Source organism: Dasypus novemcinctus, chromosome 5 (genome assembly GCF_030445035.2).
Source record: "Dasypus novemcinctus isolate mDasNov1 chromosome 5, mDasNov1.1.hap2, whole genome shotgun sequence".
Lineage (NCBI taxonomy): Eukaryota > Metazoa > Chordata > Mammalia > Cingulata > Dasypodidae > Dasypus > Dasypus novemcinctus.
In genome coordinates this window covers 10,653,340-10,680,084 of record NC_080677.1, presented here as the reverse complement: position 1 = coordinate 10,680,084, position 26,745 = coordinate 10,653,340, and the positions used below count along the sequence as shown (strand labels likewise).

Below are 26,745 nucleotides of genomic sequence, written 5' to 3'. Positions count from 1 at the left end.
CACACAGGGGCGTCCCTGTGTTGGGGTCCCCCATGAGCAAGGAGTGTGCAAAGAGACCCATCAAGTGTGAAAAAAGCACAGCCTGCCCAAGAGTGGTGCCACATACATGGACAGCTGAAGCAGCAAGATGACACAACAAAAAAGAGAGACGCAGTTTCCCAGTGCTACAAGATAATGCCAGTGGGTGCAGAAGAACACACAGCAAATGGACACAGCAGACAACAGAGGGGAAGGAGAGAGGGATAAATAAAATAAATCTTTAAGAAATAAAAATAAATTAAATAAGAAATAAAAAATAAAAATTAAATGTCTTCACAGCGTTATTCCTTTCATGTTCTAGTCAATACTTGTTGTTGTTGAGCTCTTCCTTTCAGTCAAACTCAGGGTCCCTTGGGGTGTGGCCAGCAAGGCTGAGGCCCTCAGGGTCACCTACCTGGGTGGATGGAGGACAGAGAGGCCACGAGGTGGTGGAGAAGCAGGGCTGGGGCCCGGGACTCAACTCTTCATGGAACATGGGGCTGGCTTCCCTCCTGAAAGCCGGAACCTGCCTTCATTCCTTCAGCAAACATCTTCTCAGGCCTCCCAGGCTTCAGGCTCTCTTGGGGATTGACTCACAGCCCCCACAGAGACGAGCTCAAGTCCTAACCCCAGGCCTGGAGGTGTGAACACATTTGCAGACAGGACCTGCCAACCCGAAATAACCAAGCTGCAAGGCAAGAACTGCATTTATTCAGGGCCTTAAAATGGCAATTTGGGTGCACAGATTTCAGGTGGCACCAAATTGTGTCCTGTCTTGGCATTTCCAGGCAAGGGTTTTTAAAGGAAAAGATTCGACAAGGTTTGGTGGTTGCTGGCTATTTGGGGGGCTCCGGCTGTCCTTCAGGTTAGGGAGCCGACTGAGGGCTTTCCCTTGAGGCTCGCTGCTGGGGCCTGGATGGCCTTCAGGGTGTTCAGCGTCCCGGTGGCTGCTTGAGGCTTTGCCTGCTTCGGTAGTTTGTGACTTCTGGCTGAGACCTGTCTTGGACTACCCTCCAGGATGGCCTCCTGGCTCCATCTGAAATCTCCTAGCCAGAGTATCTTTATTTCATTTTATTTCTTTTAACAGGCTTTTGAAGATGTGATTAGTTATGGTGAGACCAACCTGCCTGAGGGTGGCCTTCACCCAGTATTGCTGACGTGGTTATAAGCGACAGAAATTGGACGTGGAAGTAGGAAGCAGAGCAAGAGACAAGAAGAGACAAGTCGCCGTGACAGGCTGCAGGCAAACCCGCACCAGGACACTCAGACTTCCAAGAAAGCAAGCGCGAGGCGGCTGATAACACCTCGTTAATGGACTTGTAGCTTACAGAACTGCCAGCCGATGACTTGAAGGGAACCAGTGTGCGGAATATGTCACAGCAGCCCTGGCAAACTCACATAGGGTCTTCCTTGGGTGGGTTCACGGTGAACTCCAGGTGCCGACTGCTCAGCCATTTGGGAAGAGACAACCAGACAGGCTTCAGGCTGGGACAGAAGGAACCCCATTGTCATGCCTCACCCAGGCAGCCTGTGTCCTCCCAGGCGAGCTGACGTCAGAATTGCTCTCACCGCTCTTGTTTTCTGAGCAGAGTAGAAGCGGCCCTCGGGGAGGTCCTGGTGGCAGCTATCTCAACAGGAACACCTCTTTTTAGATCCCACACTGATGGGTAGAGCCTGGCTGTCCCCGTGGGACAAGGCGGCTCACCGCAGTTGCCTGGGTAATTGCAGAGCTGAGGGCTGTGCAGTACACCGAGGCAGGAGGTTTTTAAAGTCAGGTATAGTTTCGGTTTATTCTATTTAATATGGAATAATGTCATATACCAAAGAACTGGGAGCTGCACAGGGCCTTCAGCTGTGCCTGTCACACAGAAGTCAGTAAGTTCACAGTAGCTGTTGTTGTTAAACTACATACATTACGAAGGATTCAGGGGTGTAGGAGGATTACCGACGCAGTGTTTTTCTAGTGAGTCTTGTGCTGGTTTCCTTGGCTGCCAAAGCAACTACCATGCAATGGGTTGGGTTAAACAATGGGATTTATTTGCTCACAGCTTTAAGGTTAGGAAAAATTCTAAACCAAGGTGTCATCAAGGCGATGCTTTCTCCCCAGAATGGTGGCATTGTGGGGCTGGCTGCTGGCAAACCTCGGTGCTTAGCTTGTCCGTGGCAAGGCACATGGCGGCCTCTCCTGGCCTCGCCCTTCTCTTCTGGGTGCTGTTGATGTGCGGCTTCTGGGTGCTCTCTCTGTGGCCTTCGCTCTCTCTTTGTAGGAATTTCTTTCTCCTATAAAGGACAACAGGAGGTTTTGAACTAGTTAAAAACTGGGGGAGAGTGTAAACTGCGGTGTAAACTACAATCCACGTGGTACAGTAGCGCTCCAAAATGTACTCACCAAATGCAGTGAATGAGCCACGATGATGAAAGAGGCTGTTGATGTGGGAGGAGTGGGATGGGGTGTGGGGTATGTGGGAACCTCTTATATTTTTTAATGTAACATTTTTTTGTGATCTATGTGTCTTAAAAAAATACAATTACAAATAAATAAATTAATTTTATAAACGAGCAAACAAAAAGAATGGATTCTGGACCCCTCTGACCCAGACCCGGGTCACCTTAGCAAATGGAAGGTGACGATGGGCCAGATAATTCAGATAACGACAACTAAACCACACCCCCATGCTTCCCGTATTTATGCATTTCAGGGAATAACGATCAGCTCCCTGTGAGTGATGTAGAAGCTGAAATGCTTTCCTCACTTGTGATTTTACTCTTTCATTGAGTTGCCAGTTGGGGAGGGCACAGCACTGGCGGGGGGGTGACTCTCTGCCTGCTCCTGACAGACGGGGCCCTGGCACCCCTCGGGGTGGCTCACTGCTGTTGACCGTCGCGTTCAGCTCTCCAGCTTGCTGGGGTTTTGGCACAGTGCCTGAGCCTGCCCAGCTTCCCTCTCCATTGTTCTGGCGCACACACCTCGTCAGGCAGTTCCAGCACGAAACGCCGCTGCCGCAGGAGGCTGCCGATCAGGATAAAAGGCCTGTTTTGAAAATGTAGGATTGTCCTGACCAATTCCTTAAAAAAAGGTGTCTTTCTGGCTCAGTGGCATAAACTCGTTTTCTGTGGCAAAGCATTTGCCCCCCTTACACGTGACCCACCTAGACAAAAGGACTGGATGACAGATAAAACCGTCAGGAGCAACCATGAAGCTCTGACTACTCAGCGGGACGCTGGATTTTGTAGCAGTGGAAACATCAGCAGCCGGCACCTGGGCAGGCCAGGGGCAAGGGGCGGGTGTGCACCCCCTTTGCCTTTCTGGTCTGTTCCTGGAAGCCTTCCCAAGGCCTGGGCCTTGGCATTTAGCCTCCTGAGCCAGGGACCCCCCCTGTCTCCAGACTCCTGGCCTGGCCCAGCTCCGTGCCTGCCCTTGGAGCAGCCCGGGTGCTGTCCTCTCTCCCGCGACTGGTGCCACGGACAAGCACGTGCCTTTGGGAGCGCTGGGACCCGGCCTGGGCGGGCGATGGAAGCACTGGGCCCTGCTTTGCTTGACCGCCCTGCGGTCGTGACAGGAGGTCCTGCGGTTGTGACAGGAGGTCCTGCGGGCACCCTAGGATACCTGTGTGTGTCCTGCGAGCCACAGCCCTGGACGGCTTTCGGGTCAGCTTTAACTTAGGGCCAGCGCCGTGCTGTGTCTGAACTGCTGCCTGGGCCAGGTGAAAAAGCTCAATACAAAAACGTAACAAGAAAGCCACTGACCTGCTGAGACACACTTCCTGGTTAATGGAATTAGTTCTAACTGGCCAAGTCCCTTAGGGACTCTGAAATGGCCACTGCAGGTGGCGTGATGTGTGGTCCTGCTGGTAGTGATTTTGGGGCGGAAAGAGAGTGACACAGCAGGCCGAGGCTGCTCCGCTGTAGAAAGGCCTGTTGGAGGCTGGTGCCTGGGAACTAGAATGGAAAATCGTGCTCTACACCGATACTAAACTAAGTGATGAGTGTGACTCACTGCGCCGAAAACGATCTGGGCAAACGGCGTGGCTTCTGCTGAACACGCGTTTTCCTCCAAGGAGTCTGGGATCTCCTTCCATGCCAGGCAGAGTGCACTGCGGGACCAGCCCCCGATAAAACCTGGGCACTGCGTCTCTAATGAGCTTCCCTGTTGTCACAGTTTGAGGCTAGAGGAACCAAGCGCGTCCTGCGCGAAGCCCCTGGGAGGGGACGCTGGCAGCTCCAGCCTTCGCCACACGCCTTCTCCCTCGGCTGGTTTTGCTTTGTGGCCTTTCGTTTTAATTCTGAGCCGAGGGGATGAGTCTGTGCTGCATCTTGAGAGCCCTTCTAGGGAATTACAGGACCTGGGGGTGGCGACGCAAACGTGAAGCTGCTTTTAGATGGTGACGTGCCTTAGGGATGTGTGAGTTTATCATTGCCACCCAGCATGGGCCAGGGCTCTAACTTCTTTTCCCCTATGATATCTCACTGTCCCTCCTTCCCCCTCTGCAGGCTTCTCTTGCTTCTTTCCCTCCTTGGAACACTTATCTTTGCATTCAAGACTTCCATGTCAGAACCAACTTATCTACCTTTCAAAATCTTCTTATATTTATTAATTGAGCACCTAGAAAGTGCCAAACAATGAATACAGCAAAGCCCCTGACCCTCAGGAGCTTGTATGCAGGTGTGTAGGGTTGGAGATAAACAACAGACATGACAAGTAAGTAAATATGGAGGCTGTTCAGCTTTTTATTTTTTGTTTTAAGATTTCTTTCTTTCATGTATTTATTTATTTACTTACTTATTTCTCCCCACCCCCTCATTGTTTGCACTTGCTGTGTGCTGTGTCCTTCGGAGGCACCAGGAACTGAACCTGGGACCTCTGATGTGGGAGGGAGGTATCTAATCGCTTGAGCCACCTCCGTTCCCTGCTTTGTTGTGTCTCTCGTTATTTTTTTTTTCTTCTTCTCGTGTCTCTTGTTGCATCGTCTTGTTGGGTCAGCTTGCCATGCCTGTCTGTCACGCCAGCGTGCTGTCTTCTTTAGGAGGCATGGGGAATTGAACCAGGGACCTCCCCTCTGGTAGGTGGGAGCCCAGTCACCTGAACCACATCTGTTTTCCAAGGCTGCTCAGTTTAAAAAAGAGTGAGGAGAGAAAAAGAAAGGCAGGGAGGGGATAGAGAGGGTTAGGGTCGCATTAGTTATCTGATGCTGCATAACAAATCACCCCAACTTATTAGCTCTAAACAACACACATTTATTACTGCACAGTTTTTTTGGGGGGGACAGAAATCTATGCAAGGTTGGTTTTAAAATGATTCAAAAATCAATCATTGCAATTCACCACATTCATATATTAAAGGAAAAAATATTATCTTAATATATGTAGGAAAAACATTTGATAAAATTCATGAGTCAGTCACAGTAAAAACTCTCAGTAATGTAGGAATAAGAGAGGACTCCCTCAACATGAAGAAAAAGTTCATGCATACTCAATAGTGAAATGGTGAATGCTCTTTCCCTCAGGTTCAGAAAAAGACAAGGATGTTCCTTGTTGCCACTTGTATTCAACATTGGACTGGCAGCTCTAGCTGCCAGTACAATATAGTAAGACAAGGAAATAAAAGGCATAAAGATTGGAAAGGAAGAAATAAAATTCTTTGTATGCAGTTGACAAACTTGTCTACATGAAAAATCCTAAGAAATTACAATTCGATGGTTAGAATAACTCAACTTAGGTCACACAAAATGCAAGGTCAATATACCAAAATCATTTGGATTTTTATATACTAGCAACAACCATTGCAAAATTAACAACAACAACAACAACATGGGAGCAGATGTAGCTCAGTGGTTGAGTGCCTGCTTCCCATGTATGAGGTCCTGGGTTCAATCCCCAGTACATCCTTAAAAAAATACAGTTTACAATAAAGTAAAAAAAAAAAAAACACTTTGGAGTAAATTTGACTATATGCACACACACATACACACTATCAACTACAAAACTTTAACAGAAACTGAGGAAAACCTTAATAAATAGAGAGATATGTTATGTTCATGGATTGGAAGTCTCAGCATTGTTACTGTGTCATTTCTCCCCAAATTTATCTTTAGATTCAAGGAAATGCAAACCAAATCCCTATCAGAAATTTTTGTAGAAATTGACAAAGTGATTCTAAAATTTGTATGGAAATGAAAGAACCTATTGCAGCCAAGACCGTCTTGAACAAAGCTAGACACTAACACTATGAGATTTTAAAACTTGAAATAAAACTATGTCACTAAGAGTGTGGTATTGACTTAAGGATAGACAGATACATCAGTGGAAGAGAATAGAAAATCTACTGTGGCAGTTTGATATTGTTTATGAATTCCAAAAAGAAATATGGATTATGTTTGTAAACTGGTCTGTTCCTCTGGGTGTGATACTCCTTTGATTGTATTAAATTCAGAGATTTCATTGTTACCTTATTAACTCAAGATTAGGGCTTTGATTCGACCACATCATTAGGGTGTGCAGAATTGAGTCGCCACCCCCTTGGTGGGCTATCTAAACAGATTCTCAATCAAGGAGACAGAATAAGATACACACAGAGAAATACAGAGTGTGCCACAGACATGGAAGAGGAATGAGCTTTGATCCCATGGTCCTGGGAAAAGAGAGGAAACTGATGGTCTACAGCTGACCTTGTGAAGAGACCAGAGCAGCTGAGCCCGGAAAGAAATGAGCCCTCCATTCGCAAGAAGCTGGGTCCATGGAGACTTAGGAGGAGGAAGACTGAATCTTCACAGACATCACCCGCCATCTTTCTTCAACACATGGCAGCAGTGTGGGTGAGGAAGTAACTTTAAGTTGGACTCTTTAGGGCCTTGTATCTGTAAGCTTCCACCCCAAATAAATACCCTTTATAAAAGCCAACAGAGTTCTGATACTTTGCATCAGCACCCCTTTTGGCTGACTAATACATCTACAAAAAGATTCTTTTATAGACATATGTATGATCAATTGGCTTTTTATTAAACTGCTAAATCAATTCATTATGGAAATGAGGGTTTCTGCAAAAATGGCTCTGGAATATCTGGATAACCAGAGGAAAAAAACTGACTCAGAATCACTGTTGGAGGCCATATTGCAGGATTGATCTAATTATACCTGCCAGGGTCCTGTCCTCAGCCAAGTGTGAGTAAGTCCCACTGTCATTGCCATTTGACATTGGCATTGTCTTTTTGACATTGCTAAAAATTATGGGGGTGATAAATGGGCTGCAGCCTGTGGCCCACCCCCTCCATACAATCCTATAAGCCAAAGGGCAGAGATGAACTCCAGTTTGGGAATTGTTCAACTTGACTTGGATCATCGTCGCATTGTTTTGATTAAGCCACATGGGCAGGGCCACCAAATACTTGCAGCCTCAATCATTGCCCATGGAAAAACCCAAGTCCTCTCGGAAGTCAGAAGGAGCATATGCCTGTGTAAGTCAGACAGAAAGAGGGCTGAACTTGTCCTTGTATTTGTACACCTGTAAAGGGGACTTCCACATGCAGGGGCTGCCACTGAATGGATCAGGCTACGAATAGTTTAAGCCTGGTCAAGGCCACCTGAGCTTTTCTGTTTTCAGAGCATTTCGAGTGAGATAACAAACCTGTCAGCATCTCCAAGGTGGATGCTGCTTGACTTAGGCAGAGCACATGATTGTTTGGACAGCCTTGCCTGGGTGACACCTTGGTTTCAAACTTCTAGCCTCCAGACCTGCAAGACATTAAATAAATAAACTTCAGACATGCTGTAGTTTCATTCTCATTTAGTTCTGGGTATATTTTCACTTCCATTATGATTTCTTATTTTTTTAAAATATTTATTTATTTATTTCTCTCCCTTCCCCCCCCCACCCCGGTTGTCTATTCTGTGTCTATTTGCTCTGTCTTCTTTGTCCGCTTCTGTTGTTGTCAGCGGCACGGGAATCTGTGTTTCTTTTGGTTGCATCATCTTGTTGTGTCAGCTCTCCGTGTGTGTGGCACCATTCTTGGGCAGGCCGCACTTTCTTTTGCACTGGGTGGCTCTCCTTACTGGGCGCACTCCTTGTGCGTGGGGCTCCCCTACGTCTGGGACACCCCTGCGTGGCAGGGCACTCCTTGCGCACATCAACACTGCGCATGGGCCAGCTGCACATGGGTCAAGGAGGCCGGGGGTTTGAACCGCGGACCTCCCATGTGGTAGATGGACGCCCTAACCACTGGGCCAAGTCCACCGCCATGATTTCTTATTTAAAACATATTTTGTTTGTACTGTGATTTTTTACTTTCCACATATGCAGAGAGATTTATTATTTTTGAAAACTAACTTCTGTGTAGATTATATCATAGTCAAATTATGTTTCATATGGTGTTTATTCTCTAACATTTGTTAGCCATTCTAATTATAGCTTATATATGATCAGTTGATATAAGTTCTCTATTTGTGTTGGGAAACATCTGTATTATTTAATAACAGTTGAATCTGGACCTCTACATGTGTCCATTAGGTCAAGCCTGTTAATTGTCTTGCTCAGATCTTCTTACCTTTGCTGATTTTTCATCTATTTGACCTAGCAATGATCAAGAGAACCATGTTGAAGTCTTTCAGATTTTTCATTTTTTCCCTGTAGTTTTATTAACTTTATCCCACATATTTTGAAACATGTTTAGATGCATATGTATTTCAAAATGTTAAATCTTCTTGGTGAATTAAAGTTTTAAAAATTGTGTAGTGATCATATTTATCCTTATTAATTCTTTTCATCTTAAAGTCTATTTTATCTGATATTAATGTAGTTCCATTTGCTTCTTTTTCATCCGATATATCTTTTTCAATCCTATTATTTTTGTCCTTTTTGTTTCCTTATGGTTTAGATGTGTCACTTGTAAACATATATCTGGACTTAAAAAGTTCAATTTCCCAATCTATATCTTTCAACTGAATTTCTTTCATTTAACAGTTATTATAATTATTGACTTTTTGACCTGTTTCTACCATTTAATGTATTATTTCAATTTGTCTACTTTTTCCCATTTTGATCTTTTAAAAATTATGTAAGTTGATACCTGAACTTCCTAATGAGTCAAAAACTTAATTTTCTCCTACCTTAATTCCTCCTCTATGGATGTTATTTAGAGTGTAAAGTAGATATTTAACCTCCCTAGTTCTGTATGTCTTACCTCAGTTAATATGGCCTGAGGTGGTATTAGATGTGAGTAACCATGTTGCATTAATGACTCACATTGAGCTTGCATCAAACAGACACTCAGTTCCTTCCATATTAATTACACATGAGCCTGTCTCCTTTCTCCTGGACTTTGTCCATTAATTTCTTCCTTCTTAACACATCCTTTTCCCTAGAGACAGAACTTCCTGGGCTTGCTGGGGAGTCTGTGGGTTGAAAATACTATGGAAGGACAATCTTCTGGTAGAGACTACAGCAGCTTGCCTCCTTGGGCTGCTGCAAAGGGCCAGCACAGAAACTACCTTCGAAGTCTCCACATTCACCAAGAGTCTTCATTCATTTACACTGGAATTCCTGCTCAATCCCCATCTAGGTTTTTCACACTGAATGTGAAACACTTATGGCAAAGCTGTCCAGTGATTCTAACGTGCGCCTGTTCTGCCTGGCACTGCTCTGGGCAGTGGTGAGCCAACAGAACACAGAAGCCTCCTGTCCACGTTTATAAGATGTTTCCAGGTGTATTTTCTCACCTATTGCATGGATCAGAGGATGGAGGATTCGTGACAGTGGAGACTTTAGATTTCCAAGTTTCCCTTTGCTTTCAAATACTCCCTCAAGAGGCAGGTTGACAGGTGTGGGGATTTGCATCTCCACTCTCCTCCCGTGTCTTCTTCTCAAACCCTCCTTGAAACCAGCTGCCAGCATGGAGTCTGAGAGCATTCTGAGTGTCTCATTTTCCATAGCTCCCCATTGCTGAAGGAGCAACACCTGACTTCTCTGGCGAGACAGTCAAGGCTCTTTGCAAACAGATGGCAGAGGCACTCTTGTCTCCTCTCTACTACCCTAAGAATCCATGCCTTCATGTCTTCCTGTGCTCTCCTTTTCTAGCATATTCTATCCTCAGACACTGATCTCCATGACAAACTCCTATGCATTCTTCATGATACAGCTCACATGTTCCTTGTTCTCTGTACCACTTCTTGGTGCCAGAGGGGCACCAAGTGAGCCCTCTCTATTTCATCTATACCCACACTGCTGTGGACTCTTCCTTAGCTGGACTATGAGCAAGATCTTCTGCGGTCACCCCTCGGGCTGAAGTGTGGTTTGCTGGCCTGGCGGGGGAGCAGCCGCGGCAGGCCAAGACGCTGCCCCCATAATAGGGTGGCTGATCGGACTCACCGCCACCCCTGAAGGGAACTCGGCATGGGCGCAGAGTGCCCTCGGGTCTCCCCTTCTCGGCAGCCATGCTTCCGCGGCCGCCCCTCCTCCTGGATGGCGCCACACGATGCCTGTAGGGCGGCACCCTTCTTCTTCTTTCTCCCTGCGCAGGCGCAGGGCGGAAAATTCCAGTCTGCCCTTTTCCCCTCCCCCGACAGCAGCAACAGCCAGGCGTGGGCGGAAAAATCCAGTCTGCCCTTTCCCCCCCCCCCCCCCCCCACAGCAGCAACAGCCAGGCGTGGGCAGGAAACTCAAGTCTGCCCTCCACCCCAGCAACAACAGCCACCAATCCCTAAACCCTGCCCCTTCCCCCAGCAACAGCGACAGCCAATCCCTAAGCACCACCCCTCCCCCGTCCAGTACCGCCCACTGACCTTTCACCGGCAACCAATCAGAACAGGGCGTGGCTTCGACCAATCAGCCTTCCCCAGCCCCTAGAAAACTGTTGCCTCTCCCTCAATAAAGTTGGACTTGTGTGTTTACCTTGTCTCCCCGGTAGTTCTTCTGCTGTGTGCCCTCCAGTCCTGAGAGCCCCCGACAAGGGCCTGGCCTCCCTTGTCCCCAGTTCGTCGCCTGCTTCTCCGGGCGACCCCTTCGTCGCCGGCTTCGCCGGGCGACCCCGTCAGCCGAACCGCGCAACCCCTTGTGAGACCGATCCCTCGTCTGCTGCCGGACCGACCCCTCGTCCCAAGCGGGACCGACCCCTCGTCCAGAGCTGGACCGACCCCTCGTCCGCAGCCAGACCCCACCTCTACCGACCGAGCAAGCCGCCGCAATCTTCATCCTCCTAAAATGGCCCCAGTGCTTTGCCTGGCCCTGGCAATTCCGCACATGCTTACTGAAGTGGATTTCTACTCTGCCACCTGGAAACAATTGTATGAAGTTTTGTAATGCTTGACTAAGATACAGACAACCCACTTCCTGATCATTCTTCCCTGCTTGAAGCCCAGACTGTAACTGTGTCACACCCAGGACTCAAATCAACCACAGACCAGCTGAGAGCCACAGCCTCTGTCCTCTCATTCTCAGATGCCTGCCGATGCTTTGTTTAGGATTTTCGAATCCATGTTCATGGGCAACACAGCTCTGCAATTTTTCCTCCTTGTCCTCTCTGGCTTTGACACCAAGCTCACACTCATATATTTTTAATCTTAATACCATATTTTATTTAATCCATTGTATCCCAAATATTATCATCTCAAAATGTAATCAACGTAAACATTTATTAATGAGGTCCCTTACATTCTCTCTGATTTAAAATCATGTATTTGTTTAACCATCCTGAAGTTTTTAAGCCTCTCTGTAATAACCTTCTATTGTTTTTTTTCTGCCTCTAATTGCTCACTTTCCCCATCTTCTCTTCTGGGAATCCTCCTTCCTCTCCTTTAATTGGGTGACTTGACCCCCTTGGCGATCTCTCTCCTGTGGTGTGGATTGGCTTGAGGGTAAGCACCTGGTTCCGGCGGGGCCAGTCATAATACCCAACTGAACAGTCGCAGTGGGTGCGTTCAGTAATGGGCACCGGACCCCACGTTGCCTGGGCAGACCCCTTTGCAAGAATTTTCAATTTTGTCCCACACCGTATGTTGAATCCCTAGGATGACTGCAGTTTTGTCTCCTCTCACATGCTCTTCTGAGATACGGCTTCGCCACACCTCCTTCAAGATATGGAGCCTATTTCTTCACTGCCTTGGATCTGAGGGTGAGGTCAAGTCTCCTCACCGGGACATTCGTGTTATTTAACATCGCACCTATTTTCCTTTTGTGTATTGTCCCTGAGAGCTGCATTGAGGTTTAGTTTTCTGGATCCATCTTCCAAGATGTGGTGCTCAGAGGTAGAGAAGCTAGGGATTGCACTTGCCTCGAACAGCTCTTTTGTTGTTTGAGAAAAGGGATTTACAGGTGCTTGCAAACTCTGAAGACCTAAATACATAATGACCGCCATCAGCATCCTCAGTGCCAAGGCTGCTGAGCCATCCAGGAGCTGTCCTAAGAAAAAGAAAGGGTGTGGGAAGGGACAGAGAGAGGGCAAGATGGGGTGAAGAAGGATGAGGAAAAGTAGGATGGGGAGGTGGAGCAGGAGGGTTGGAGTTGGGAAAGGTAATTGCGGAAAAGGAATGCAGTAAAAGGATGATGGCAGGCAGGAGGCAAAAGAGGTGGAAGAGCTGAAGAGAAGGTAAAGATGGAGATGACATGTGGGAGAAGATGGGGGAGGGGGTGGGAGAAGGCGAGGACTGAGAATTAGAGGAGAACACACAGGTGGACCATGAGGGGAAGATGCCGCACTTCGGTGCTTGTGAGGCTAAGGGAGTCTTGCATTTTTCATTCAATGTGAAACCTTTTCTGGGATGGGAAACATAAGTATACAGACTCGTGAAATGCTCTATGACTACAGCTACCCAGTCTTGCATTGCCTAAGTACATTTTAAGAAGGTGAGGGTTTTAGGCTAGTTGATGCCCCAACAGGTCATACTGATCATAGAATTTCCTATCTGATTTTATGGTTCCTGGTAGGAGGTCCTGGGTGATAAAATTATTTAGAGAAAGTCCTGAAGATTCCTAAGAGCCAGCAAACCCATGCCCTACTTCTCTTTGAATTCCCTCTTGATGTTTTTGAAGTTTGAAACCCTCACCGTGATGGTTAAATTCACGTGTCAATTTGACTAAGTCGAAGTTTTGAGGAAGTCCAGTTGTTTGGTCAAGCAAGTGCTGGCCTGATTGTTACTGTGAGGATATTTTATGGATTTAAATCATCACTCCGTTGAGTGCCTCTATGGCCAATGACACCTACAATCAATAAAGGAGACTGCCTTCAGCAACGAGAGAAGTCTTGTCCAATCTGTTGAAGGCCTTCAAGGAAAAGCTGATGGTTTCAGCTGTCAGAAAGAAGGATTTCTCTCAGTTTCAGCCAGCCAGGTTTTCTGGGGAAATTCATTGAAAAATCTTCATCCCAGTCCCCAGCCTATCCCCTGAAATTCAAACTTGCCCTTCTCCACAGTTGTGTGGGTCAATTCCTACATAACTCATTATATCTCTCTCTATATCTCTATATCTCTGTATCTCTATGTAGATATGTATAGGTATCCTGTTGCTTCTGTTACCTTGGGGAATCCTCATGCACCACCAAGGCAGCTGACCAAAGAGCCAGCCAAGCCCCTAGTTATTATGTTTGACCCAATACAAAATAAAGTCCACCTGTCCTAAACCTGCCCCTATAAGATGGACAAACCATCTCCCAATCAATAGGAGTCAAGCTAACTTCCTTTTCATGTTAATAAAAATAATTTGCCATCCCTAGAAGCCTGAAGCTGCTTCCATTTTTTTAAATAAACTTTTTTAGATTTATTTTTCTTCCCCTCTCCCTCCCCCACCCCATTGTTTTTGCTGTGTCCACTCTCTGTGTGATCTTCTGCATCTATTTCTCTTTTTTGTTCTCTTCTTGTCTTTCTCCTCTAGGATTCACCAGGATTTGATCCTGGTGATCTCTCATGTGGACAGAGGTTCTCTGTCAATTGTGCCACCTCAGTTTCTGGTCTCTGATGTGCTTCACCTTGATTCTCTGCTTTGCCTCTCTTTTGTTGCTCTGTGATTCACTTGCGTTAGCACTAGCTCACCACACGGGCATTCGGCTTACTACGTGGGCACTGGCTCGCCACATGGACACTCATGTGGGCACTTGGCTCACCATGCTGGCACTCATGCAGGCACTCTGCTTACCATGTGGACACTTGGCTTGCCACATGGGCACTCACGTGGCCATTCAGCTCGCCACATGGGCACTTGGCTCACTGTGCTGGCACCCACATGGGCACTGGGCTCACTGCGTGGGCACTTGGCTTACTATGCGTGCACTCAGTTCACCATGCGGCACTGGCTCACCATGCAGGCACACTTTCTCTTCTTCTTTTTCACCAGGAGGGCCCAGAGATGGAACCTGGGTCCTCCCATATGGTAGGCAGAGGCCCTATCACTTGAGCCACATCCATGTCCCCTGCTTCCATTTTTGTAAGTGACCTGGCTTCCTTGACAGAGCAGAACTTTGGTGTCCTAATAAAATGCTCTAACCAGCAAATTTGATTCCAATTTATCTTTCAACATGGATGTGAAAGGCTGAGCTGTGAGGCAGTTGGGTATAATCTGTCATTCTGATGATGGGCTAGGAAAGGATGAATGCATTTGCCTTTTAAAATTTTGAGTGGAAGTGCAGGTTCTTTCAAGGGGGAAATGTGAAGCAGGGCAGATCAGATGGACATTCTTTGTAAAACTAGTTTTAAATGAAGTGTGACAATGTTTGGAAGATATTCTTTCATATCAGATAGCATGTTATCACAGCACCTTCTTTCTACTTTCCATAAATTCACTATGGGAAATATATATTTTTTTATTCAAATTAGATTGTCGCTGGTGAAATCATTTAAACTTCCTGAATCACCCTAAGATGGCACATTTTACTCAGCTACATTAAAAGAAATAAAATTACCTTTTCCTTTTTTTAGAGATGTTGATTTCAGTGTTCAAAATCGATGTATCTGTATACCTAAATAGCTCCAGTTTCTTATTAAACACATTACCTCATGTGATGGTTTGAAGCTGAATGGACTCCAGAAAAAAATGTTCTTAACATTAATCTATTTCTGTGGCCATGGACATACTGTAGCTGGGACATTTTGATTAGGCTACCTCAGTAAGACATGGCCCAGGGTGGATCTTAATCCTCTTGCTGATGTTCTTTATAAGAGAATGAAATTCACATGAAGAAAGAGAGAAAGCCATGGGAGCCAGAAGCTGAAAACAATGAAACCCCAGAGAGAAGAGAGAGACCGGAAGATGCCACCATGTGCCTTGCCATGTGACAGAGGAGTCTAGGATCACCAGTGACCCATCTTTGAGGAGAAAGCATCACCTGATGATGCCTTTACTTGGACATTTATCTCGGCTTTGGAATTGTGCCCCAATTGTAAAAGCTAACCCATTTCTGGTGTATTGCTTTGGCAGCCTAACAGACTAAAACACCCCATGACCTCTATAACAATGTCTTATCCTCCTGGAGACTCAAGGCTTCCCCATGAGGTCTTGGGGCAGCATTGCCAGAGGGCCATCCCAGTGCACAAGCTCTCCTCCAGGCTCTTTCCGTGCACATTTGTCAAGATCCTATTGGCTAAGGGAAGTCATGTGACCAAGTCCAGTGCTAATGCAAGAGCGCTCCACAGCCTGTGGATCTGGAGGGTGGCTCCTTGGGGTCATCACTGTGCTGTATACAGAGTCCTCTCGGCCAATTTTTAGTTTCCTCTATACATTTTTCTATTGGGAAAAGGGTTTGCTTTAATCATTAGAAAATAGACATGAAAAAAATAGAGGCAATCCAAAGGAGGAGAATCTTCAGGCTGCAGTGTTGCCAGCTGCAGATGGCAGTGCTAAGAACTGTTCATATACACAACCTTTGCTTTATTGAAATGGCTTTATATTGAGAGACTGAATGTACTAATGGACAGTGACCAGGAAATTTTGACCCATTATCAGCAGTAACCAGACCAGGAAATTCTGGCCCATTACCTGCAACAATTGGTCCAGGAAACTGGCCATTATCTATAGCAAACATCCCAGGAAGTCAAACCACAATCCCTTTAACAATCAATTCAAAATAGTCAGGAATTGAATGATAACTGATAGCTTCCCTAATTTTAACCCCCATTTCCCATTTAGGACAAATGGAAGAAAGCAGATATGTTTCTGTTTTAGTTTCCTTGTTGTAAAGCAAATACCAGGCAATAGATTGCCTTAAACAATGGGAATCTATTGGCTCATGGACTTGAGGTTAGAAGTGTAAAATCAAGGCATTGTCAAGGTGATGCTTTCTTCCCAATGAATGGTCATCTGAGGTTGGCTGCCAGTCATCATTGGTCCTGGGCTCCCCTGCCATATAGCAATGCACACTGAAGACTCTTCTGCCCTCTGTCTTCTCTTCCAAGTTCTGTTGAAGTTCAGCTTCTAGCTGCTCCTTCTGTGGTTTCTTTTCCCTTTTTGTAACTTTCTCTATAAGGCCTTCAGTAGCATGATTAAGATCCATCCTGGACCACACTTTATCTGAAGTAACCTCATCAAAAAGGACCTATGTAATGGACTCATAAACCACCACAGCTCCCCTAATCAGTTTTGTAGGATACACTATTTATAGCCTGCCACTAGCCTCCTCATGCCATCAGCCTCCAATCAGGCATACCTGAAGACTTCTCTTGTTTCCACTCTAAAGCTTTCTCACTCATCTGCCTGCTTTTGAGTCCCTGCCTAACACAAGTGTTGGTGCCCGATTCCTTTGCTATAGCAAACTCTGAATAAACAGCCTTTGTTTGTTCTCACTTGGTGCTCTTAGTTTACTTCCATGATATTTTCATTTCATTATTCATTGCCATAACTAACCTTGCCTTTCACCCTGCCCCATGAAATATGAAATAGGAAGGCAGAACCCCAATTTCAAAAACAATACAGTAACTTGTGATATAAAAGCCAATATAGCACTTCCTGCTCCTGCCATAGGCAGGGGTGGGAACTCCTACAAGAGCTCTGTGGACTCACAGAGACCAGGACACAGCCTTGCAACCACTCTGGGGCAGGTGTGAAAGACCTCCTCCAGAGGAGGAGGCAGTGCCACTGTTAGGCAGACTGTCCACTCAGGATGACCCATCTCTTGTCCACCTGGCCCCAGACCAGCTCTGAGGAAGTGAGTACATGGTGGCATCCTGGCTTTGCCACCTGTGAACTGTGGTGACCCTGGGCTGATGACTTGACCTGACTGGGCTCGGTTTCTTCATCATGAATAAGGTACCATGGTGTGGCAGTTTGAAATTATTTTATGAATCCCAAAAAGAGAAAGATTATGTTTGTGGACTAAATCCATTTCTGAGGGTGTGAGATCCTCTCAGTTGGGCTACATCAGTGAGGCGTGACTCAGGTTGAGTCTATACCCTCTAGCTTGGTCTGATTTAAATGGAGACGCACAGGAAAAGTGAGCTCTGCCATATTGGATCCTGCCATGTGAGAGAAAGGAGAGATTCAAAGAGCTGAGGCCGGGGGAGAGATGAGCCATATGCCTGAGAGCTTGCAGCTGAATTTGGGAAGAAAGTGGAGCAGCCCAGCCTGAGAGAGGAGGCCTGGTAAGAGACAAGCCCTATGCCTGGTTGCCCACAGCTGAGCTCCAGGAGATGGAACAGCCTGGAGGGGAAGGCAGGGACCAGGCAGAGATGCCCGCCATCTTGCTTCCTCACTTGGCTGCTTGCTTGAGTGAGAAAGCGCCTCTTATGGTGTCTTGAGTTGGACTTTTCATGGCCTTGGAACTGTAAGCTTTTACCTCAAATGAATCCCCTTTATAAAAACTATTTCTGCTACTTTGCATTGGCAGCCCTTTGGCAAACTGAAATCATGGGTAGGGATCCTAACCTGGCATGCATCGGGTGCACCCTCCTTTCCCAATTGTGCTGGTGGATGGGGAAGCAGCTCTGTGGAGCAAGGGTGGCAGGAAGATCTCTGCATCTGCAGGTCTGAGAATCACCATGGGGAGTTCTTTGTTCTCTCTGAGCCTCGGGTTCCTGGTCTGTGCGGTGGGAACGAGGCTACTGCCTTCCCCAGTGAGCAGCCTTTGGAGACACAAGATGCGTCCTGTTTGGCTCCTGCAGTTTGAGGATGGGGTTGAGGAGACAGGACAGAGGCCCCTTCTTCTTCCCTTCTTTTTCACTCAGCTGTTTTATTATTGCCTGCTCTCTGCTTCACAAGAGCTCCTTAGTGTTTCAACTACTTGACATTTTTATTTTGAAAAACAGATCCATCAAATCACTGATATTTGCCCCTTTGCTTTACTTTTGCCTTCTTCCCTTCTCCCCTGCTGTCTGTAAATACATATATGCACACACACACAAGCACAGATTCCTATGTATGTACAGTAATACATTTTTGCAAAACCATATAAAATATTATTATTAATAAATTAACAATACTATTACTAATTAAAATATTAATGCTACATCCTAACACTTTACTCCCAAATACTTTAGATGTATTTTCCACAAATAAAGACATTTGCCTACATAACTACAGTATCATTATTACACTTAAGAAGACAAACATCATTTCAACAATATTTTCAGGTATCCAGCGGACATTGGAATTTTTCCAGTTATCCTCAAATTCTTTTAAAACTGTTTCAAGCAAGGTGCATATATTCACCTGGTGGTTAGCCCTTTCGTCTCTTTTACCCTAGAACATTTAGGACAGCCTCCCAGCCTTGTTTGTTTTAGTTTTGTTTTGAAGAGTTTGGGTCAAATGTCTGTAGGGTTTCCCACATTCTGGATTGTGCTACCTTGTGACTGGATTCATTTAAAAAGTTTGGCAGCAATCACAATGCAACCCACAGGAGGAGCTTAACGTCAGCCAGTCCTGCTTTTTTCCATGCAAAACCTGACCATTTGTTTAAGGGGTGACCATTCAATATCTTGAAGTTATAATGGCTTATTTTATTTTAAATTAAAAGGAATCTGAGGGGTGATACCTTAAGATATTACGAATATCCTGTTCCCCAACCACCTTTTGCTCAACGATGTGATTATCCTTCAAGTCTTGTTGCTTGAGTCATATATTCTACCATTCCTTCCATGCTTATTAGATGTCATGTTTTAGCAAAGGAGATATTTTTCCCCTTGCCCTTATTTTTCTACTTCTGTTTAGTAAATCTGTGGGTTTTTTTTTAACTTTTAAACCTTCTATTTTAAAATAATTATAGATATAGAAATAATTACAGATACACAGGAAGTTGCAAAAAACTGTACAGATGTACGGGGGTTTCCCACAAGATACAAACTAGGAAATTGACATTTGTACAGTCCCCAGTTCAAATGTGTGTGTACTTATGTGTGTGTGCACATGTGTGAGAGGAGCTCTGCGCATTTTTATCACATGTGTAGATGTGTGTAACCCCACCACAATCCAGTTACAGAACTGTGCTCTCAACACAAGGCTCCCTCATGCTACCCTTTTATAGCCACACACCTACAGGCCACCCACCTCTAATCTCTGGCAACCACCAGTCTGTTCTCCATAGCTGTGATTTTGTCATTTCAAGAATGTTCTATAAATGGGTCCAGGCAGTCTGGGACCTTTTGAGATTGGCTTTGTTTTACTCAGCACAATTCCCTTGAGATTGAACCAAGTTGTGTCTATCGATAGCTTTTCTTTTTTTAGTGCTGCATAGTACTGCCTGGTTTGGATGTAGCACAGTTTGTACAATCACTCACTCATTGTAGGACATTTGGATTGGTCATAGGAGTTCTGCTATTACAAATAAAGCTGCTATGAACATTGGTGTACAGATATTTGGGTGGATATACATTTTCAGTACCCTGGGATTAATGCCAAGAATGCAATTGTTGGTTATTTTAAAGGGGCATGTTTATTTATTTTTTAAAAACTGCCAGGGTATTTTCCAGAGCAGCTGTATCATTTTACATTGCCACCAGCAATGTATAGCTGAGTCAATTTTTCTGCGTCATTTGGTGTTGTCATTATTTTTTGTTTTAGCCACTCTGGTAGGTGTGTATTGATATCTCATTGTGGTTTTAATTTGCACCTCCCTAATGACTAGTGATGTTGGCCATCTTTTTGTGGGCTTATTTTCCATCTGTACATCTTCTTGGATATTTTCTCTTCATGCTTTTTTTACCCGTTTTCTAGATGTATTGTTGTTTTACCATTGAGTTTTGTGGGTTATTTACATATTCTAAATATTAGCCCTTTGCAATATTTTCTCCCAGTGTGTAGTCTTTCTTTGCATCCTCTTCGCAGGAACTTTCACAGACCAAAGTTTTATATTTGTGTCTGGTGTCAAGACTAAACATTCTTCACATATCTCTATGGGCTGAAGATTTTCTTCTTAAAACAATTTACAGTTATATGTGTGAAATTCAAGCCATGATCCATTATGAATTACTTTTTTAAAAAGGTGTAACGTTTAGGTGGAGGTTCGCCTTTTTGCCAATGGATGTCCGGTTGCTCTATCACCACTTGTTGAAGGGTATCTGTCCTCCATTGAACGGCTCTATTTCTGGGTTCTTTCTTCTTTTTCTTTGATCTATGTATCTATTTCTTCAACAAAACCACAACGTCTTGAATACTATAGTTATATAGTAAACTTTAACACCAGGTAAAGTGATTCTTTTCCAAAATTGTTTTAGCTGTTCTAGGCCTCTTTTGTTTCATATAAATTTTAGAATAAGTTTGTCAATGTGTGCAAAAAAACATGCTGGGATTTTGATATGAACTGCATTAAACTGAGTGATCAGTTTGGGACGGTTGACAACTTTACTGTTGAGTTTTCCACTTAATCAACATGGTATTTCTTTCCATTTATTTAGGCCTTCTTTGATTTCTTTCATCACCATTTCTCATCAGCATACAGAACTTGTATGTATTTTCTTATGTATGTTCTTTATACCTAAGTATTTCATTATTTTTTCCATTGATTATAAATGGTAATATCTTTAAGTTAATTTTCTTCAAGTTTGTTGTTTGAAAATAAAAATGCAGTAGATTTTTTGTGTATTGATCTTGTATTTTGTGACCTTGCTGAAATCATTTCTTATTTACAGTTTTTTCTCTTTTTTGTAGATTCTTTGTGACTTTCTACAATTTCTATAATACCATCTGTAAATAGTGACAGTTGTATTTCTCCATTTACTGCCTTTGTGCCTTTTCTTTCCTTTTCTTGTGCTTGCTCAACTTCCAGGACTATATTGGATCAGGCTGGTCACATTAGTCACCACGTCTTGTTCCTGATCTCAGGGGAAAGCATTCAGTCTTTCAACATTAAGTATGACTTTTTTTAGGTTTTTGTTTGCTGAAATTTTAAAATACAGTTGAGGCCTATTCCTTCTATTGCTGGTTTGCTGAGAGATTTAAAAAAAATATATTTGTGTAATCAGGGTGTGACCCCCCTGGAATACAGGTCTTTTTTTTTTTTTTTAATCTTTCTTTTTTTTTTTTTTTAAAGATACATAGATCACACACAATGTTACATTAAAAAATATAGGGAAGTGGATTTGGCTCAAGGGATAGAGCTTCCACCTACCACATGGGAGGTCCAGGATTCAAACCCAGGGCCTCCTGACCCGTGTGATGAGCTGGCCCATGCACAATGCTGATGTGTGCAAGGAGTGCCATGCCACGCGTGGGTGTCCCCTGCATAGGGGAGCCCCACTTGCAAGGAGTACACCCCATAAGGAGAGCCGTCCCATGTGAAAAAAGTGCAGCCTACCCAGGAGTGGTGCCACACACACGGAGAGCTGATGCAGCAAGATGTTGCAACAAAAAGAGACACAGATTCTCAGTGTCACTGACAAGAATGCAAGTGGACACAGAAGAACACACAGTGAATGGACACAGAGAGCAGACAATGGTGGGGGGAGGGCTGGGCAGGGAAGGGGAGAGAAAATTAAAAACAACAAATAAAATCTTAAAAAAAAAAATATATATATATAAAAGAGGTTCCTACATATGGATACTGGATTTTTTTTTCATCAACTAATGTGATTATTTTTCTTCCTTAGCCTGTGAATCTAGAGCAGTACATTGATTTTTGAATGTTGAACCTGCCTTGCATACCTGGAATAAATCTAACATAGTCATGCTTGTAATTCTTTTCACATATTGCTGGCTCTGTTTGCTGATATTTAGCTGAGGACTTTTGCTTGGCAGCTCCCTGTCCAGGATGTATGGAAGGCAACAAGGAAACCTATGACATGCACTGCTAAGTCACTCCTTGAGTCCTCAGTCCTTAGGCTGCCTGCCTTCTTCTTTCCACCTTTCAAAATTTTCCTATGATTTCTTGTGTTACATCCAGGGTTCTTAGTTGTGAGAGGGAGGATGTGGGAAGATGGGGCTACTCGATCTTGGCCAGAACTGGAATTCCATGTCCTTTATTTTTAATTTAATGTGTTAGATCTGCAATTGTAATTATTCTTTTGCTGATTAAATTGTCCCACACATGGCCAGGACCCTTCAAGCTGGTTCCTGACAACTTGATAATTTTAGCTCTGATTTAATATTTAGATTTTAAGAAGAATACTCCATAATTAAACATGTGGTGCCTTAGCTTCCTGTGGCTGTCATGACAAAGGGCCACAAACAGAGTGGCTGAAAACCACAAAAATTTATTGTCTCCCAGCTCTGGAGGCCGGAAGTCTGAAATTAAGGTGTTGGCAGGGGCAGACTCTCTCTGGAACTTACTGGGGAGACTCCTTCCCACCTCTCTGAGCTTTTGGTGTTTGCTGGCCATCCTTGGCATTTTGGCTCACAGCTGCATCTGTCCAGCCCCAGCCTGTTGCCACATGGCCCTCTCCCATGGGTCTCTTCTGTGCCTCTTCTTATGAGGACCCCAGTCATATTGGTTTAGGGGCTCACCCCACTCCAGTACGACCTCATTTAACTTGACATGGAGTGTATAACTCATTCCATCTGCAATGACCCTATTTCCAAATAAGAGCACATTCTGAGGTACCAGGGGGCAGGATTTCAATAAATCTCTTTTGGGGGACATGATTCAACCCATAATACATGGATACCAGTAAAATTTAGGTTTTTGGATCAGATTTAGTGTTTCATTTTATCCCACATGTCTTCCCGATGAAGCCTTTGTGGGAAAACTTGAAGGGTTTGAGATGAGTCTTTCTTCTCACCACATCTGTTGTCCATGCATTCTTGGATGCTCCTGGGTCTACCTCCATTTAGTTGCTTCTTCCAACCATTAAGAATGCAATGTTGGAGTCAGCCACAGTGTCTGGGAAATCTGAATTTCAAAAGTGATGGTTGGAAGGAAAACAGTCTTTTCCAAAGAGGATGATCCCAGAAGGCTCTTGGAGGAAAGCAGTTTTGTAACTTTGTTCCCAAAATACAGGGAGACTTACTCGAAAGAATGCTGGCCATTGGGGCAGAAAGTCTTAAATGAACATCATGTTAATGCAACCCTAGACTTGATTGAGGCCAGCATAACTGTTTGTACAACAAAGAAGACTTTTGAGCCATACACCATCATTAGGTCCAGAGACCTAATTAAACTTTTAGCAAGGAGTGTTTCATTTGAACAGACAGATCAAATTTTTCAGGATGATGTTGCTTGTGATATCATTGAAATAGTTTCCTTAGTACGAAATAAATATAGATTTGTAAGAAGAAGGCAACAGCTTAATGGTCTCAAAGGAACACTCAGTGTGAAGGCAACGGAACTCCTAGTAAACTGTTACATTATGGTTCAGGGAAACACAGTTCAGCCATTGGACCTTTTAGTGGCTTAAAAGAGGTTCAAAAAGACGTCTTAGAAACCATGAAGAATATTCATCCAATTTATAACATTAACTAAGCTCCCTCTTGATGTAGAGGGTGACTGTACATAACCATCCCAAGGTCCAGAGGATGGGGGAATAGAGTATGGATTAGAGAGGACTTACTAGTGTTCTGCTGGGGAAATAGTGTGATTAGTAGGGAAAGAAATTGTCATAGTGATGTGGAGAGTGTGGCCACGGTGGCTGCTGATGGTAGGGAGATGGAAGAAGAGATATGGTGTGGGGGCATTTTCAGGATTTGGAGTTGACCTAGGTGGTGCTGCAGGGACGGATGCTGGACATTGTGTGTCCTGTCGTGGCCCACTGGGTGGACTCGGGGAGAGTGTGGACTACAATGTGGACCACTGTCCATGTGGTGCTGCAGTGCTCCAGAATGTATTCGCCAGGTGCAGTGGATGTGCCGCAATGATGGAAGAGGTTATTGATGTGGGAGGGGTGGTGTGGGTGGGGTGGGGGGCATATGGGGACCTCATATTTTTTGAATGTAACATTTAAAAGAAAATAAAGAATAAAAAATTTATAACATTAAAAACCTAATAATTAAATGAGAGTTGGCAAAAGATGCTGAATCAAGACTACAAAACTGGGAAAGATTTTTGCCACAGTTCAAACAAAAAAGTGTGAATAAAAACAAGGAACTAAAAAAAAAACTGTTAAAAAAGTAGACACCATTTTCTCTACTTCAGTCAGAAAGTCAGATGGATAATGCTAGTAGTGAATGCTTTTTGAAGGCAAGTCAGAAAAAGTGACAGAAAATGGAACCAATAAAGGCTAAACAAGCAGAAGCTCTCAGTAAGAGACAAGAGAAGAGAAACAGCTCATATTCTGCCAAAAGAAAAACCAGTTGTGAAATCTAAGGAAGTTTCTATTGAAATTAAAATTGGTGTAACTGCCATCAAAGAGAAGTTAAAAAAGCAAAGAATAAGAAACTATGAGCAGTTACAACTGAAGAAGGTAAACTTAAGATGAAAGCAGATGAAAAGAAAAGAAAAGAAAAAAGAAGTAACAGGCCAAAAAAACTCCTAAACTAGAATTTGCTTAGTTCCTTTTGTAAAGGATTTTGAGAGATGAGAACATTAGCTGACTTATCTGTAAGAAACAATACTTTTGTCACTTTTTTTCTCTGAGTTTCTTTTGTTCATAAAACAGCATTCTTTCAAAATATAAATTATGGAATTCTCCAAGTGTTTTTTGAAAACTTTGTACTAGAAAGTGGTGTATGTGTCTTTGCATATGTTGCCCCCAATGTGTTCCAGGAAGCTTTTGCCTAAGCATGATTTTAGGAGTGATTCTTCAGGTTGTTTATATCAAGAATTTTGGTTCTGAGGAGAGGGAAGAATAGGTGTATTATGGGGGCATTCTCAGGATATTGGAATTGCCCTGAAAAACGTTGCAATGATGGATACAGGTCATTATATATTTTGTTATAACCTACAAAATTGTGTGGGACAGAGTATAAACTATAATGTAAACTATAATCGACGGTTAGTGGCAATGCTCCAATACGTGCTTATCATTTGTAACAAATGTACCACACTAATGAAGGATGCTGTTAGTGTGGGAAAGTGTAGGATGGGGAGGGAGTGGGGTATAGAGGAATCCCCTGTATTTTTTATGTAACATTTATGTAATTTAAAGTTTCTTAAAAAAAATAAAAATATAAACATATAAAGAAAGAATTTTGGGATGAACTGTTGTTTGGCTTGTGTAACTATTCCTCAGATCCAATGTGTGATGCATTGTTAGTTGCTAAATATAATCAAGTCCCAGAATTTGGTTTTGAGGAAAATAAATGCAAAATTTTCAGTGAAAAAAAAAAAGAACACAATGTGAATAAATCATATCCTTTGAGATGGCAGAAAGGTGCACTCTGCGGGCACTTGTGCTAATTAGACAGTGTTTGAAACGTTCCCTGAGAACTCCAGCAAGAATACTGAGCTGTACAGACAGGCCCCCTGGAGAACATCCTTGCGGAGCTGAGTCACTGGCCATTTAGGGTCCAGCTTGTCGTCCCTGAGCTTTGGGGCCTGACTGTCTTGAGATCCGTTCCTGCCCCTATCCCTCGTTTTTCTCCCTCTCGGTTTTATCACGTATAAAAAGGAAACGCTAACATCTCTGACCTTGCACTGTTGCCCTGAGGGTAAAAGGAAAAGATGGCAGCAGGAACCTGCAAGACCTGTAATCATAAAGTAAGTGACTGATTTGTAAATGCGAGAAGCAAATAGGGGAGGAAACAAGCCCGCATCACAGCAAGTGTTCTTCTAGTCTGCTGGGCTGCTGAAAGGCGATACACCAGAAATGGGTTGGCTTTCACAATGCAGGTTTATTAGCATTCAAGCTCACAGTTTTGAGACTGTAAAAATGTCCAAATCAAGGCGTCATCAAGATGATACCCTCTTTCTGAAGACAGGCTGCTGGCCATCCTGGACTCCTCTGCTACATGGCAAGGCACATGGTGGCATCTGTTGGGCTCCCCCTCTTCTTCCCGGTTTTGTTGCTTCCAGCTTCTTGCTTCCGTGTCTGTCTCTCTCTGTAGTCATCCTGTTTATAAGGGCCTCCAGTAAGAGGGTTAAGACCCGCCCCGGGCTATGCCTTAACTGAAGCAATCTAATCAAAAGCTCCTACTTACGGGGGGCCTACACCCACAGAAATGGATTCGCTTTAAGAATACGCTTTTCTGGAGTCAAACCATCACAGCAAATGTTACTGCAGGTGTGAGAATATGGGCAATTTTGGCTCTATTCTTTAGACTTTTACTGTTACTTTCATGTTTAGAAAAAAGACAACACTTATTTCCTTCGCTGTTAAAGCAAGAATAAGAAGCAGTAATGGGTTTTGCAGAGAGCCAGGCTGAGCCATGGGCAAGTTTGGTGGTCCTTCTTGCTGATTTGGTATTGTCACATTTAGATGGTGTATACCACCCTCCATCTCTAAATGGGAAATCATCCACTG

General features: G+C 44.2%; 1 pseudogene; it reads left to right on the top strand.

Annotated features, from left to right (window-relative positions):
- The first annotated feature begins 23,204 nt into the window (after window positions 1–23,204).
- Window positions 23,205–24,870, top strand: LOC101439780 (KRR1 small subunit processome component homolog; annotated as a pseudogene).
- The last annotated feature ends 1,875 nt before the right edge of the window (window positions 24,871–26,745 follow it).